At 32.7% G+C, this 16,983-nt stretch overlaps 1 protein-coding gene and 1 pseudogene across 1 annotated transcript in view; both read left to right on the forward strand.

Moving 5' to 3' along the window:
- NKAIN2 (sodium/potassium transporting ATPase interacting 2) overlaps window positions 1-16,983 on the forward strand; it is a 1,366,633-nt gene that overhangs the window by 372,465 nt on the left and 977,185 nt on the right. The window lies entirely within an intron of this gene.
- Window positions 12,483-14,097, forward strand: LOC127562176 (heat shock cognate 71 kDa protein-like; annotated as a pseudogene).

Below are 16,983 nucleotides of genomic sequence, written 5' to 3' on the forward strand. Positions count from 1 at the left end.
CTCACAAATGTTACAAGGGGTATTTGACAAATAAACTTGGTTGCAAAACAGCACACATAATTTCCTCATGCCCTTGGGATTTGCAGTTTTTCTGAAACAAAATGCATGAATCTGATGATGACAATATCTCATGGAGAAGGCCACAGAAATAGCAGGATGTTTCCCTCCCTCTCTTTAATACTATTCAAGTCACCATAAACAAATGACTGCACAGTCAATTCAGAAAGTTCAACCGTTTTAAGACACTATGCTAGGGACCAAAAGATTCAAAGTTTAAAAAAAGACAAAAAACAAAATATTATACATCCTAAAGGATAATCTATTTTATTTGCCTGGGAAGAATGTAGAGAGATGAGAGGGGAAGGGAAAGGCAGTGGAGAGAGAAAATCAATTGATAGATCAGTAAATATAAATTAGGGGAGAATACTAATAACTCTGGAATCAAGAAATTTTTTAGGAGACATTGGAGCTCAGTTTTCAGTAAATCAAGGAATTGTGAATGCATTCTAGTCATGAAAGACAAACTCAGCAAAAGAGACTAAGAGAGGAGATAGAATGATTAGTTCAAGAAAGTAGGCTAGACTGGCTATAATGTGTGAAGCCCATGGAAGTGTTAAAACAACATTAACTAATTTCCTTTTATATTATGACAAAAGACTATATAGGAAGTTGATATATAAAAAAGATAACAAAGAATAGAAATAAGAAGTAAAATTATGACTTACTGGTGTAGAGAATTTTGGAGGAGCAATCTTGTTTCCCTATTGCAACTTGATACTTTATTTTCAACTGGCAATCTTGTAGAGTTATCTAGAGCATGAAGAGGGCTTACTAGGGCTCTAATGGCCAGTTTGTAGATATCAGAGATGAGACAGGAATTTCAGTAGCCCTGGTTCTGAGGTTAGCTGTCTATTGTACCATGATGCCCATCTAAAATAAGGGAGATTTGTTCATTTTGAACTTATTCTTAGTTTGTATTAAATGATCCTCGATGATCCTTTGGAAAGATTCAATTAATATGCCATCATTTCTTGTTTTTGCCTGAATAAGATTAAAGGACATAGGAATATATTTCGGAAGCATAATAGTAGTAATATTTTTAATATGGTATCTTAGAGACAACTTTTATGTCTCAAAAAACTAGTACTACTGAGGAAATCCAAAGTCTCTTTCATCTATAAATAACCTGGGGGAAAAACAAAGCCATAGAGAAGTTATTCTTCACCAGCATTAATAAAAACTTGGTTACCTTATTATATAATATTTCATGACATTAAAAGGCTACTATTGGATACTTTAGATTTAGGGAAAAATTATTGCTCCAGGTTTTTATATCAATTTTTCTATGAATTTGGATCTATTAATCAACATTAAATAGAATTAAATTAATTATATTTAAATTTCAGAAAGCTCCAAAACATGATGTTAAAAGAGATGTTATAAAAGTCATCATTTTAAGATACGTTTGAGGATTCACCATGGTTTATACCATTCTGGAGGGAATTTTGCCATCTAGTGCTATGTCATAAATTACTTCTTTGGAATTTATTAAAGTAGTCAGTATAAAAATATTCTCCATTGTCGTATGGAATATAAAAGTATGTCTAAAAATTTATATTCAAGTATCTAATTTGTGACAAATTTTATCAAGAAGAAAGTCTTCTTCCCCCCCCCCAAAAAAAAACAAAACAAAACAAAACAAAACAAAAAAACACCTTTGTAAAGTCAAGTCTTTTATGGCAATACAGAAGTCATTTTTTTTTTCTTACCTCCTGATTGTGTTTTAGGTTTACCTACTCTGGGTAATAGATGCATTTGCTAATGTGCAAAAGAAAGTTTTTTACCCAAGTCCTTGTCCCTCTCAAATGGTCAATATCAGAAATTGATGATTTTACTAGTAACATGATAATGAAGAATCAGTATTGTCAATTGCTTTGTCACTGTCCCCTAAGGACATTTCTTCCATTTGACCTGTAGTAGGACTTGATACCTTGTATATGCTATTATTATCCTCATCATACATATGAATAAACAGAAACAGAAATTAAACATCTTGCCCAGAGTTACAAATAGGTGTCTGAGGCCACATGTGAACTCAGGTCTTCCCAACTCCAGGTCTGACACTTCACAGTGTCATTTTCGCTGCCTCACAATGAAAAGTTTCATTGTTTGGTAGAAGTATAATGTTCAGATGATTCCCTGCTTAGTTTTTTCTTTTAACCTTGTTAGTATTTTTAACTGTTGATTGCTGAGTATGTAATTTACTTGAATTTTCTACCTTTTCTACATATTTTATAAAGTAATATCTATGAGTTTTAAGATTAAAAAATACAAGCATGTTTGAGAGTAAAAGATCTTTTTACTCTTGGAAATTATCATTTAGTTTAGTATTTCTGTAATACTTAGCAGATGTAAGATAGTCAAATGCTCTCTTTCCCCAGAATAAGCATCTGATGATATTTGGCTCATGCAGAATGATGAAAAGGAAAACACATGAAGAACAATTAAACATGAAGTAGAATAGGGAAAAAACCTGAAGTTTGAAAGGAAAAAATATGGACAAATTATTGCCCATGGAAAGAATGTGCAAAGCTTACAGTTTGTGGGAGGAAAGAAAGTTTATATATAAAATGAAAAGAGAAATGTGAAATGTAGTCAAATGCCCCAAGGGATCTTTAGTGGTAGAAAGTCTGCAAAACACCATTCTATAAGGTAGACTATTTTTAAGAATCAGAATGCCAGAGTGTTGATTTTTTTTTTTTTAAAACTCTGGTGTATATTATGTGAGCAAATATGAGATAACTATTCATTTATTTTATTTGGCCTAGTTTAGGGACATTATAAGTGTCACTTTCAGTTCAGTTGAAGGATCATGAATTTCATGTATGAAGTGTTGTTACAGTGAATTATATAAGAAATCTCCCCCCCCCCCCCGCAAATTACAATGTTGATTCAGGTGGCAAATGTAGGAATACCCTCACCAGGCTGCTGATACCATTTGTGAAATTTAAACATTTGAATAGTGATTAATGGTGCTGCCAAGAACTATGTTGTTATTGTTGTTGTTTTTAATCCCATTGTCTAATCAAATGCAAAAAAAGAAAAGATTCTAGGTCTACATGTTTGGATTTAAGAGACTGACAGAATATTCTGCTTATGCTTTGGAACCTTTATCTGGTTCGCTTCTTAGAATTGAGATAAATAATATGAAATACAAAAATCTCCTTGGATTCTAAGACAGATATCACATTCAGTCTTGAGTAGAGCATACATGAGTGACAGACATGAGTTTCATAAAGATTTTGTAGTTTGTAAAGCTTTTTTTTCTTTATTATCTTTGTGTGGATGGCATTATTCTAATCTGTGTATGTGTGTTTTTATTCTTTAAGCATCTTTTCTTTGAAACATGTTGAAAATCCATTCCTAAATACTTTTCTTAATTGGTCATATCCATTATGTATTTCTTGTCACATAATACAAAACTATATCCAACTTGTTTCTAAGTATTTTAATTTTGGTTCTGGTTCTAATGTCATTGACAAGAAAAATAATTGTTCTGCAAATGTTGGAAAATCTGTTCCATTTTGCATCTATTTGTTATCCAAGTTTCATTTGTGCCAGATAGATTACTTAGTGGATAAGCCACAGGCCTGAAGTCAGGAATACGTGAATTCAAATATTCACTTATTATAACTTATGAGTTATGTGACTCTGGGCAAGTCAGTTAATATTGGTTGCCTCAGTTTCTTCATCTGTGAAATGCAGTGGAGAATGAAATGCCAAACTACTACAGTATTTCTGCCAAGAAAATCCTGAATGGGATCATAAAGAGTTGGATGTGACTGAAATATGATTAAATAATAACAAAATTTAATTTGAAAATGCCATTGGAATGATCTGGCTTAGTTGTCTTTCAAGCCAAGCTTTTTGTATATGTATATTTCATTTTTTAGTTCTTTTTTTGAAATACTTGTCATTCCCTTTCATCTTCCTCCTACACAGCATAGTTTAGTGTCTCTCTTGACTGACTTATCTCTCTCCTTGGCAAGGAGATTGTGTATTTATAGGCTGAAGCAGGTTCCCAAGTTCTTTTGATGTACTCAATGTGACAAGTGATTCCCATTGGCTAATACTTATCAGATTCAGTATCTTTATATTATACATTCCACATATCTTCATAGTCAATATTATGACTCTAGTTGGAGCTGTTGTAATTGAATATTATTTTTCTAACCTTTAACCTTTTTTTCTTTCTGAATTTAATGTTTCTTTTACCATTCTTTGTAATATTTTATAACCTGGAATAGAAACAAAGAATAGAAGTCTTTTCATTTTCTTCTTTCTCTCTTTAAAGTAAATTCTTTGTCATATGGGATGGCTCTTTGGGAGTGGAAAGAAAGAAGCCAAAGGCATTTGACATGATATAAAAAGAAAATATCAGGAAATGTTTATATCTTTAAAAAGAAGTCATAGATAGGATGATTTGGATTCCATAGAGAGAAGAAATTTCCTTTAAAATACAGCTATCCGGAAGAGGAATAGACCAAACGTTAATTAGTTTATTAATATATCTTCTCTCTCACTTCTTCTACGTCTTTTCTTCCTCCCCCTATTTCTCTCTTACCCCTTCTCTTTCCTGTTCTTTGATAAATTGACACATGCTCTTTCTCTCCTTTCATTTTCCCTAGTTCTCCTTTCCTTCACCCTCTCCCTTCTCCCCATTCTGCCCTTTCTCACTGTTTCTTTCTACCTCTCTCTCTCCCTCTCCTCTGTATGCCTCCAGGAAAAAGAGGAGAACCCAGGTGTTCTTTTCTTATATTTTAGCATATTCTACGTTCCTGATTTGGATTTCCCCTTCCTAACAATATGAACATATTATAATTCTCCTTGAAAAGGTAAAGCAAACATTCAGAGAGAGAGTATCACAGCATTGAGTTAATCCTGAGATGAATGGAATGCAGTTGAGAACTAGAGTTCCATTAGTTGAGGGATTTCCAGAACTGTTCAGGGCATGGTGACCCTGACATTGTTAATGAAGACATGACCCAAATGAAATTTGGTTATCTGCTTTCATGGATTAAACTGATTTTGAATATTCTATAGGTGTCTATGCACTAGCTCTTGATAGTGTGGGTACAAGAAAAATAAAATATACTTCTTGTTGCCAGGGAATAAGCAGCATCATTGAAGTTCATGTAAATGAATTCTCAAACTACCTTAGTTTGATTCTTTCACTTTTCCTTGTCTTTGGAGTTATTTGACTATCTTGGGGGACTTTAATGAATTTGTTGATCTATCATAGAAACTATCTTTAATAAGACAAAATATTGAACATGACTGCAAAGTAATAATAGTAAATAGGGGACATATGGCTGATAGAGCAGGTCCTGTGGTTTGTATAGGAAAAAGCAGAATGCTTCATGAGACACTCTAATTCTTGGTTTAGTAAATGTGGTCATGATTTATTCACTTATAGTTTTATGTTAAATTCATAATGCCTTTTAAAAATTTTCTGGGTTTAGTATTGGCTAGATTTGAAAGGTATTATCTGCTTTGTTTCTAAATTTAGACCCTATTTTTATAGAACATGGTAATTTCTCATAAATTTTGTTTTCTTTCACAGAATTTTTTTGCAAAAGAAACTTAAGGGAAAGGGTAAAAAAAAAAGCTCATTAATATTAGTCAAGTGTGCAACAATTTTATCAACTTGAGTTGATTCTATAACTACAGACATGATACAGATTATAAGTGTGATCACATCTTAAATCCCCCAAAACCTGTAATTATAGAAATTTTTATTACTTTTTTTTTTTTTAGTATCCAATAGCCTAATAGAATGAAAACTCTTTGAGGACAGGGACTAATGTTTTACATTTTGTCTGTGTAATTCCAGAACCCAGATAGTGCTTTGCACATTGTGGTAATTTAGTAAATGCTTCTTGAATTAAATGGATAAATAACTATTAGTCCAATAGCTTATTTTTATAAAGAAGGAAACTGGGACCAGGAGAAGTAGGAATAAGAAGTCTTAAATTCTAGTCTCAGAACAACTATTTACTGAATGAGACTATGTACAAAAGATATGACCTCTCTGAAACTCAGTTTCTTCAACTAATTGATGAAATTAACAATGGCCATATTGCTGACTTCACAGGATTATTGTGAGGAACTGGTGGCAAATAATTATATTAAATTATGAGACCTTAAGTAAGGACAAGGACTATGTGAAATCTGCCTTATATAACAATTAAGGAATTGTGCCCTTATAAAAAAATAAGCCAAAGAAAATGAAAGCAAAAGAATTCTAAAAGGACACAAATTCTGAAAGGCATGTTATGTTGATTTGCACTTGTTGCCAAATGGTTGCCAAGATATGGTATGTCTCAAATTTTTTCTTTCCTTTACCATTTAAATATAAGGGAATCTTTGACTAAATGATCAGAATTGAATTTGTCCTTTGGGTGAAAATTTCTCTCTATATTTACCCTCTGAATATAACTTTTTTATATGGATTCTATAAATTTAGGCATGGTAACTTGAATTACTTTCTAGATTAAAATAAAATAAAGTCTATCTTTAATTATTTATGGCTATTAAGGGAATTCCCTGATTGTTCTCCTTGGAGTCCAGATGACAGATTTAGATAATGCCTGAGACATTAATACTCAAACCCTGAAAAATCACTCAATCTCTCCAAGGGTCAGATTTATCATCTATAAAATGGGGATGATAATTAACACCTATCACACTGGGTGGAATGCTGGAAAATGTTTAACTATTGACCCTCCAAAACATTTATGCACAACAAATTTTTAAATTTAATCTGTATAAATTAAATTTTCTTCATCTCAGGTCTAAACAATCAGTAAAACAACAAGTTAAGCCCTAATTTCCAATTTCAAAGTGTAAGTGCTCACATTGAAAATTTCGCAGTTGACTTAAAAATTCTTGCCATTCTGAAGCAGTCTGAGCACTCTCTAGCACTAGATATATCTTCATTTCACAATTAAGAAAAAACTGAGATAGAAAAAATTAGTGAATTTCAAGGGCCCCATCTGATTTGAACCTGGGTCTTCTTGCCTCCAAATTCATCACACAGGAATTATCCTCACATTGTAAAGCATTATAGCAACTGCAAAGTATTTCAATGTGGACCATTACTATTATTATGACTAAGAGGTCAACAGTTTCTTTAATATGTCATTCTACCATATGATTTGTGGGACTTGGGACAAGTGACTTCATTTCCATAAAATTAGGGGATTGGACTAGATTATTGAACTATTCTTTCTAGTTTAAAACTATCCAATAATGTTACCATCTGTTGAAGGATGAAGTCTAAAGACTAGCATTTGAGATATTAAGCCATGAAGACCTCTGAAGACAAATAGTGGCACTATAGGAATGAGTTGTAAATATAATCCAAATACACAGCCTACATGACTTTCAGGCAAAAATACTAGGTAAATAGAACATTCCAGCAATGTTTATCAAGTTGCTAGAATGAGAATCTCTAAGAACTGCCCTCATTTTTTTTCTTTTGATAGAAGGTGAGTGAGATTCATTGTGATTGTAAAAATGTTTTATTGGTATGAGAGACAGGGAAAGTTAAGATATTTAAACTCTATAAAGTATCTGTAAACCAATAGTTTTATTATTGTTATTTTAAAAAAAATTATTACTATTTTATAAAACCAATACTTTTAAAGTCTTGTAAGTATATAAAATTGTTTAAAAATCATGATGATTCAATGTGACTTTTATTGAATCTCTTATCTTTAAAGTACAAAAAGAGGATTAAAGACAATAAGAAATGAAATGAAAAACAGTAAAGGATCATGAACCATGAGGAAAGATGAAGAATTGATTGAAATTATAGTTTTCCTGAATTAGGATGGAATTAAAGTTCACTTCATTCAACATTCTTATTTTATGTATGAGAGAACTAAGCACAGAGAGGTAGAATGCTTAAAAAATCATACAGCTGTGTAGTAGCAAAATTGGGATTTTAGCTCATTTCTGAAAATCTAATGAAAAGCTAGTGAACTTAGCATTGCTTTCTTTCCTTTCACCTTCCTTTTGGCCTTCCTTTCACCTTTTTCTAACAAAGTAAAACATTGTTTTCTTATTATTCTTGTTTCCCATTTTCATTTAAACCGTTTCCTTAGTTTCCTCCAAACCCATTCTCAGTGTAGGAATTAAAGTTAAGCCACACAAGTAGCTTCCATTACTTTACCTGCAATGTGTCTAACATCAGATCTTTTATGAAGTCTGAAATAGTGAATAAAAAAATTGAAAATTTCTGATGCTGGTCAAATTTGTGTCAAAATCAAGCAAAATTTATGCAGACCAAGAAGCATTGATAATATAATGTGAAGATGATTCAGGGGTCAAATATCAGTGAAAAATGATTAAGAGATTAGATATGCTACCCAGTAAATTTGGGAAATTTTTAATATCACATATTAATGGACAATGAGTGTCCATGGTACAGAGATTGCTTCCCTTGTTGTTTTAAGAATTATAAAGTCATTAAGACAAAGCATCTCAGGATCACCAATCTGAATGTGCTAAACTGAGGAGTGAAGGAACAGAGTAAACTGCTTTGCATATTTTTATATATGTTAAATCTCATCTCTAATCTCAACTACTATAGGGAGACTTAATTTTAATACAAAATCAGTTAATACACTATTGTGGTAAAACATCTAGCTATCGTGAAAGCTATGGAAATCTTCTCTAGGTCATAGAGTTGGAGAGCAGTGCAACATGACCACACAATTAAACTCGTCACAATGAGCAGATAGTAGAACTATGAAAGGAGTTTTATTAGGAGATTTATAGTAGTTTGATTTGCGATTTCCTTAAACTATACTGTAATCTCTCTTAAGTAGGGATACAAATTTCATATTTCTCATAATCCCTATCTAAATGCACATAGTACAATTAATAAACATCATTTTATATCATCATATTATATTGTACTATACTAGATTTTTAAAAAAAAAATTACCTAGTTTCATGGTGATTTTGATGAATATTTTCTAAGTTATTTGCTAAAGAGTGTGGCCATCCTTATGAGAAATTCATAAAGGTATCACAGCAAAAAAAAAAAAAAACTGAAAAAATATTTAATGAAATATTATTGAAGCTTGGAATCAAGGGTGGTCATTACTATTTTTTAAATTGCATTGACTTTAAAGCAGAAAGAAACAGCTAATTTTTTTCTTTTTATAAGTGAAGAAGACTCTCTGATAACTAGAAAGGTTTATAGACTTGTTCAGGATCACAAAACTACTGAACAGCATAGCTTGAGCTAGACATTAGATCTCATGGCTTCTTGGCCTAGTGCTTTTTTTCCATTACAACTTGAATTGTTTATATTTTAGAATCTCCATGTCTATTACTGTTAGTAATAAATTTTCTGGGGGTGAAAAAAAGAACAAGATAATGTCAAGTAAAGAGTGAAAATATCTAGCAGCTGAACAATCTGAACTGAAAATGCATATATTTGATGTGTCCACTATAGCTGCTGTTACTTTTATTGAGTCCCTATCATCAAAAATTGGCCAATTTTCTAGTAGTAAGACTGATCCTCAAATTGTTTTCAGTTTGGTAAAATCTCTCAGATATTGTACACAACCAACATGACTTTTAAGAGATTATAGGCACTTTTAGACCCCATGGAAGAGTAGGGGGAGAATTTGTGTAAAAGCTTCATTATTAAATTTCTTCTGAATCTCTGCTTTTGGGTCTTGCTACTGAAAATAACAATATGGAAACTACTGAGACTTGAAATATACCTCTCTACATTTGGTCGATTTGTTTGTTTTTCCTCTGGTAAATATAAAATTGAAAAAAAAAACTGTCTTAATATATTCAGACTCTAAAAGTCTGGATTCTGTGGACACTAAAACTTACATATTATATTTGCATACTGCTCTAGTGAATATTATCTTTTTTTCCAGTTATAATGACCCTGCAAGATAGGGAGCATTATTTTATTTTAGACTGGGAATCTGAGACTCAGGCTAAGTGAATTAGTTGCCCAAAGTCATACAGCTATTAAATGGTAAAGCCTAATCTAGAGCACTTATCAAGGAATCTAGACTATCTTGGTGATCTTTTCATTGCACCTTGATGCCTCTGATTTATATCTACTTCATGTCATCTTGTTTCTTTTTGGAATCCAAGAGAGAGCCGACTTGTCAAGTTTGTAGTGGAATTGAAAGTGATTTCTCCTTGTCCTCACAGAAAAGAAACATAAACCCTTCCTTTCAATAAAGCACTTGTTAACCTTGCTGACAAACTCAAATAGCATTTTTCACCAAAAAGCTGCGCACAGCAGGTAAATGCTATGATGATATTTGCTCAAACATTTCAAAATTTGTTAAAAGGAAGCTCATGCCAGGATTTTACTTGTCAATTTTCTGCATATTTCTTTTTTATGTGGGAATATAGCAAGGATTGTTAAAAAAAAAAAAAGTAGACTTGATAAAAAAGACTGATCCACCCATGTAGGGTGATGAAAAAGGCATCACTGGCCAAAAAGGGAGAGGGGGATGAGGGCTATAAATAATTGTTGTCTTTCAGCAAATTACTTCATGTTCATCAGCTGGAATTCCATTTATGTGACAGTGGGGATTTTTTAATGTACCCATTGAAGTAGAAATCCATAATTTTCCTAGTGATTTATTTCCAAAAGAATTTTGAGAATAATAATTTCTGCTAAAGAGAAACAAAGTAGCCTTGACTTTGGCTTTAAAAAAATTTGAATGTCACTTTTTAAATGATACCATCTGTATTTGTGTGTATACATATGTGTGTGTGTGTGTGTGTGTGTGTGTGTGTGTATCTATTTCAAGGGATGTGGGTCTACCCAGTGCAGCAGTCTTTCCTACTTTCCTACTTTAGTCAGCTACAAGACATGAAACTTTAACAACCATTTCAAAGGGACCCACAGTTATCACTGATTTAGGAGGCACTTATTCTTGTACAAGAGTCTTCCAACATTAAAAAGGGGAAAACATTGCTAACAACCAAGGAAACAGGACCACCCTAAGCTATACTGCCTTTATTGACAAAGAATATTTAATTGGTGATGCTGCAAAGAATCAAGTGAGTATGAATCTCACCAATACAGTCTTTGGTGTCAAATGTCTTGTTACAGATTTGATGATGTAGTTGTACATCAGTTGATGATGTATTTATGAATCAGTGACCTTTCATAGTGGTGAATGACACAGGCAGGATTAAGATCCAAACGGAATACAAAGAGAAGACCAAAATTTTCTACCTATGATTTTTTTTGTTTGTTTTATTATTGTAGTAAGTTAATTTATTTTTAATATACTCTGCTTTATGAATCATGTTGGGAGAGAAAAATCATAAGAAAAGGGAAAAAGCATGAAAGAGATAAAAAACAGAAAAAAAGGGGTGTTAGATTTTTTTCTGGGTGCAGTTGGCATTTTCTGTCCAAAGTCTATTGAGATTGCTTTGGATCACTGAACTGCTGAGAAGAACCAAAGAACCAAGACTTTCATAGTTGATTATTTCACATTCTTGCCGTTTTGTGTAGAATGTATGCTTTGCTTAGTATCAGTTCACGTAAATCTTTCCAGGCCTTTCTCTAATCAATTCATAGAACAATAATATTCCATTGCCTTCATATACCACAACTTGTACAGCCATTCACCAATTGATGGGCATCCACTCCTTTTCCAGTTCTTTGCTACCACAAAAAAAATTGCTACAAATATTTTTGCATATGTGCATCCTTTTCCCTCCTTTATGATTTGCTTGGGATATAGACACAATAATGGCACTGTTGGGTCAAAGTATATGCATAGTTTTATAGCCCTCTAGGCATAATTCCAGATTGGTTTCCAGAATGATTGGATCATTTCACAACTCCCCCAACAATGCAGTAGTTCACAGTTTTTCCACTTCCTCTCATACATTTATCATTATCTTTTCCTGTTATCTTAGCCAAGATGAGAGATGTGAGTTGATACTTCAGAGTTGTCTTAATTTGCATTTCTCTAATCAATAGTGATTTAGAACATTTTTTCATATAAATATGAATGGCTTTAATTTCATCATCTAAAAATTGTTCATGTCCTTTGACCATTTATCAATTGGGGAATGACTTATATTCTTATAAATGTGACAGTTTTTTATATATTTTAGAAATGAAACCTTTATCAGAAATACTGGTTGAAAAGACTTTTTCCCTAGCTTTGTATTTCCCTTTTAGTCTTGTTCCTGTTGGTTTTGTTTATGTAAACCCTTTTTAATTAGTATAATCAAAGTTGTCCATTTTGCTTTTCATAATGTTCTCTAGTTCTTCTTGGTCATAAATTCCTTCCTTCTCCAAAGTACTGATAGGTAATCTATCTATGATTTTGACTAAGATGAAAGAAATTGCCAAAGCTTGGAAAGGCTGGCACAAACCCTGTTGTTATAGTGCTACCTACGTCATTGGTTCCCAAAGATGCTGGAACAAACTGGTTTCAATGTAATCCAAATCTTCAATGAGTTAACTGCTGCTGCAATTATTTATGACTCAGACTAAAGGGATGATGCTGAGAGAAATGTGTTGATTTGATCTTGGAATGGTACTTTCAATGTATTCATTCCAGCATTGAAGATGATATTGTTGAAATCAAGTTTACAGCTGACAACATCCACTTAGATGAAGAAAATTTTGAAAACCACATGGTCAAATATTTCATTGTTGAGTTCAACCAAAAGATAATAAAAGCATCAATGAGAATAGCAGTGAGATGTCACCACTTGTGAAAGTAGAAAATAAATTCTGTTTTCCAGTAGTCAGATCAGAATTGAGGATGTGAAAGTATGGTATTCTATATCTCTATCATTTGCACTGAAGATCTGGATTTTAACCTCTTTTTGGCACATTGAACCTTATGGAAAAGGACCTAAGAGATTCCAAAGATAAATCACAGATTTATGACATGGTCTTGGTAGGTATTTCTACCGAAATACCCCATATCCTAATGTTTCTGCAGCACTCCTTCAATGGCAAGGAGCTCAATAAGAATATCATTCCTGATGAAACTATTGCCTGTGGGGCACTTGTTGAAGCTAGCATCTTTTTTGGCGATTAATGAGAATGTTCAGTACTTTCTGCTGTTGGACATCACTTCACTTTCTTTTGGAAATGACAGTTTTAAGCAAACACAATATCACCGTTCATACCAAGCAGACACAGACCTTTACTTCCTACTCAGACAACCAGTTTATTCAGGTTTATGAGGGTGAGAGATCAATGACAAAGGATAGCAACTTTTGGGAGGTTTCAGTTCACAGGCATGCCCTCTACCCCCAGAGCATTCTTCAATTGAAATAACATTTGACATTAATTTTAAATGTTCAATGTTTCTGCTGTAGATAAGAACATGGGCAAGAAAAATAGGCTCACCATTACCAGTGACAAACATTGTCTGAGCAAAGAACACATTGAATATATAGTTTAGATGATTGAGAAATACAAGACTAAAGAAGAGAAGTAAAGAGACAAGATATCTTCCAAGAATTATCGTGAATCTCATCCTCTGTGCTAGTCTTCATATTGAAAGAATAAGAAATTTCAAAGCAAAATCAGTGATGAAACAAACATAAGATCCTTGCAAATGGAATGAAATGATAAACTGGTTGAATAAGAACAAGATTACTAATAAAGAAGGATTTGAATATCAACAAAAAGAATTGGAGAAGATCTACAACCTCATCATTGCTAAGCCATCCCAGAATACAGAGTGCATTCCAGGAGGCATACCTTGTGAATAGAGCATCTGGAAGTACTTTGTCTAGATCTACTGTTGAAGAGGTTTATTAAATATACCAAAGAAAGAGCACTGCACACACCAAAAATTAAAGGACTCCAATTTATGGCCAAGACAGTAGCAGTTTAGAAGTAACATTTAAGTTACTATGTAAATCTGGGCATTCTCAATACTTGAATATGTGAAGAGAAAGAAGAATAAACAGTATTGTACTTTATAAGTACTGTAAGCAAGTGAAAATGCAGTTTTTGTCCTGAAAATAAAATCTATTTAAAAAAAAAAGAAAAAATAAACACCAGGAATGTGTAATCATACAATGGGGGGGGGTATGAGAAAGCTCCCAGTTTACCCTCTATAGAATAACAAATTTTGGCTAGTCTAAAGCAACTATAAAATCTCTTCTACCCATTATTGCCCAATATTTCCCAATTCTGTCTTCTTCCACCAATGGCTTCTAATAAAGTCACAATACAATAGCTATTTGGTATGATTATAATTTAAGTGTAAACCAGGCAACTGAAGCAGCCATGTAAGCAAAAGTCTCTGCCTTTCTCCCACTATATCTGTACTCTACCATCAAGATTACTTTGTTGCTGGGGCAGGCATCCTAAGCATGTAAATTCTGTACTCTGGAGCTATAACCAATAACTTTCCACCCCTTTTCCATTTTGGATGCATCATATCAACTGGACAGGATGAACAGGCATAGATAGGCTGTAAAATACATAATATAACTTATTGTACTTTCTTTACCACAAAAACACAATTTTCTTTTTACTCGGTTTCTGCAAAGAGCACTAATATTTTTTTTCAGTTACCCAGAATTATCCTGTCTCACTCTGCCACAATCTACACATCTTGTCATTTCTTTTTTCACATCATTTCTCATATCCACCCTCTTCTCTTCTTTCATATAACTACCACTCTTATTCATGTCTACAGTTCTTCTGTCATAGACTTTTATAATTTCTTCCTAATTCTTTTAATTCTTCTGCCTCAAGTGTTTTCCCCCTGCAATCCATATTACTCATAGTTGTCAAGTTGATGCTCCGAAGGTTCAGACATATTTCACTCTTATATTGAAGAAATGTCAGTGGCTCCCTATTGCCTCTCCAAACAACTATTATTTCAACTGTCTCATTAAAAAAAAAAAAACATGCTTTTAGGTGTTTTTTTTTTTTATGGATAGTAATAATATGTGCATGTGATTTATAAATAAGTAAACATATGCATATTAGATTCATGTGCTCTTTTTTTAACTGATTGGTTACAAAATTTAAAATGTTTGGAGACCACCACAATAAAGAAAAGAAAACATATTTTGAATCTTGCATGTATAAACTTGGCAAACATTTTTGCCCAAGGGATTATGGAGAGATACACAGTGGATGTGACTAGGCTATAAACATGATACAGAATAAGGGGAAACAAATAATTAATGGCTACTATGTGCCAACCATTGTGATAGGCACTTTAAAAACATCATTTGATCTTCACAACAACCTGCAAAACAGAAATATCATAAAGGATATCTTCAAAGGAATTCATGGCCAAAATAAATGGCCATGTTCCAAAGAAAGAACAATCATATAGCTAGAGGAAATGGTAAACTTTGGAGATACTACATATTTCTTTTGTAGCTGTGCAATATAATGGGAATGCAAGAAAAACACCCAGTCACTTGCTGCATCTTCTTTGATGAATTTGGAGGTTACATAGAACAGGTAATTACCAGAGAGATGCAATTTGTGTGATTAAAGGAAATACCCATATCAATGAAATCTCAGATTCCCTGTAGTCTGAATGTTTTCTTGGCTCATTCTGCCCAAGGGTTTGCAGTTATGCTTCAAATGGTAACATTCCTTGAGAGGATAGTAGTAAATTATTGAGAACTCCAAAAATATTTTTCACATTACCTTTTTCAAATATGTGCATGTCTTTGTATATGCATATTTGTATAATGTGTGTTTTCCTTCTCTTTCATTTCCCTATACAGTATTATAAATTGCTTTGTTGTGAATTTTTGTTTTTGTTTCTATGGTTTTTTTGAGGGGAGCATTTATTGATTGGCTTTTCTTGTAAAAGATAATAATTGTGATGTAATTGCTTTGATATCTTAATAGAAGAGGAACAGGGGATACAAATGAAGCATAATTATCCTGTACAGCAATATATTGATTCCCACATAAGAATTTGCTTCCAGTTCTGTATCCACCTTAAGCATTTCAGCAAAATTAACATATCCTACTAAAGATAGGCATGGATGATTCACATATTGACTTCCTTTGGAGGAAAGTGTTAGCTACAAGCTGGGAGCACACACTGCTGAAAATGCTTCCTAATACTGTTGAATATTGCATTACAGTGGAATCCACTTAATTGTCATATCCCAGTGGAATCCAAAATGTGCTGCTTAAGTGTTTACCATGATAATCAAAGAGTCTCTGTAATATGTGGAACCCGTAGGATGCTCATTCTTGTTTTTGGAATTGCTTTCACAATAAGTAATACACACAGCAAAGAAACATTTAAAAAGCGATGGCATAGTAAGGTAGAAATGATTCATTTAACAGTTATAATGAAGCACCCTACATCCAACAGAAAAAAGAAACAGCCTGGAGGGATCAAAGGTTTATTATGCTGAAATGCCAAGAGAAAAGTTAATGCAATTGCTTGTAAAGGCAGGATTTTTGAATGCTACTGTTAGAAAAAAAGAGATTTGTACAATTGTTCTTTCCCCAAATTAAATATAAACAACTCACCTAAGATTGTGATAGCAGAATAAAAATTGTGACCTTCCAGGTAACATTACTACTTCATTTGCTCACCCAGCACCTAATATTTTTGTTTATTGGAAATTATTTGTTATCTTTTAAAATTAATTTCTGCCTCAGCAGTTAAGGAAATACTATTGGTAAAGTTGCCTGACAAGGTAGCAAGTATTAATAAACAAATTATGAATAATTGTAGTCCTTTGCTACCCAAATGTATCTCATACAGTTATCCTCAAATCATTCTCTTCAATCTGTAGGATCACAAAAATTTTATTGGATTTATCTCATTTAGATATGTGTCTATAAAAATTTGTCCAAACATCCTCAAAGAACAATTTGCTACTATTTGACTTTGCTTTCCTTCATAGTACATGTAGAAAAATGACTGTACTAGATATCCT

The sequence above is a fragment of the Antechinus flavipes genome, chromosome 4, assembly GCF_016432865.1.
Source record: "Antechinus flavipes isolate AdamAnt ecotype Samford, QLD, Australia chromosome 4, AdamAnt_v2, whole genome shotgun sequence".
In the NCBI taxonomy this organism is placed as follows: Eukaryota; Metazoa; Chordata; class Mammalia; order Dasyuromorphia; family Dasyuridae; genus Antechinus; species Antechinus flavipes.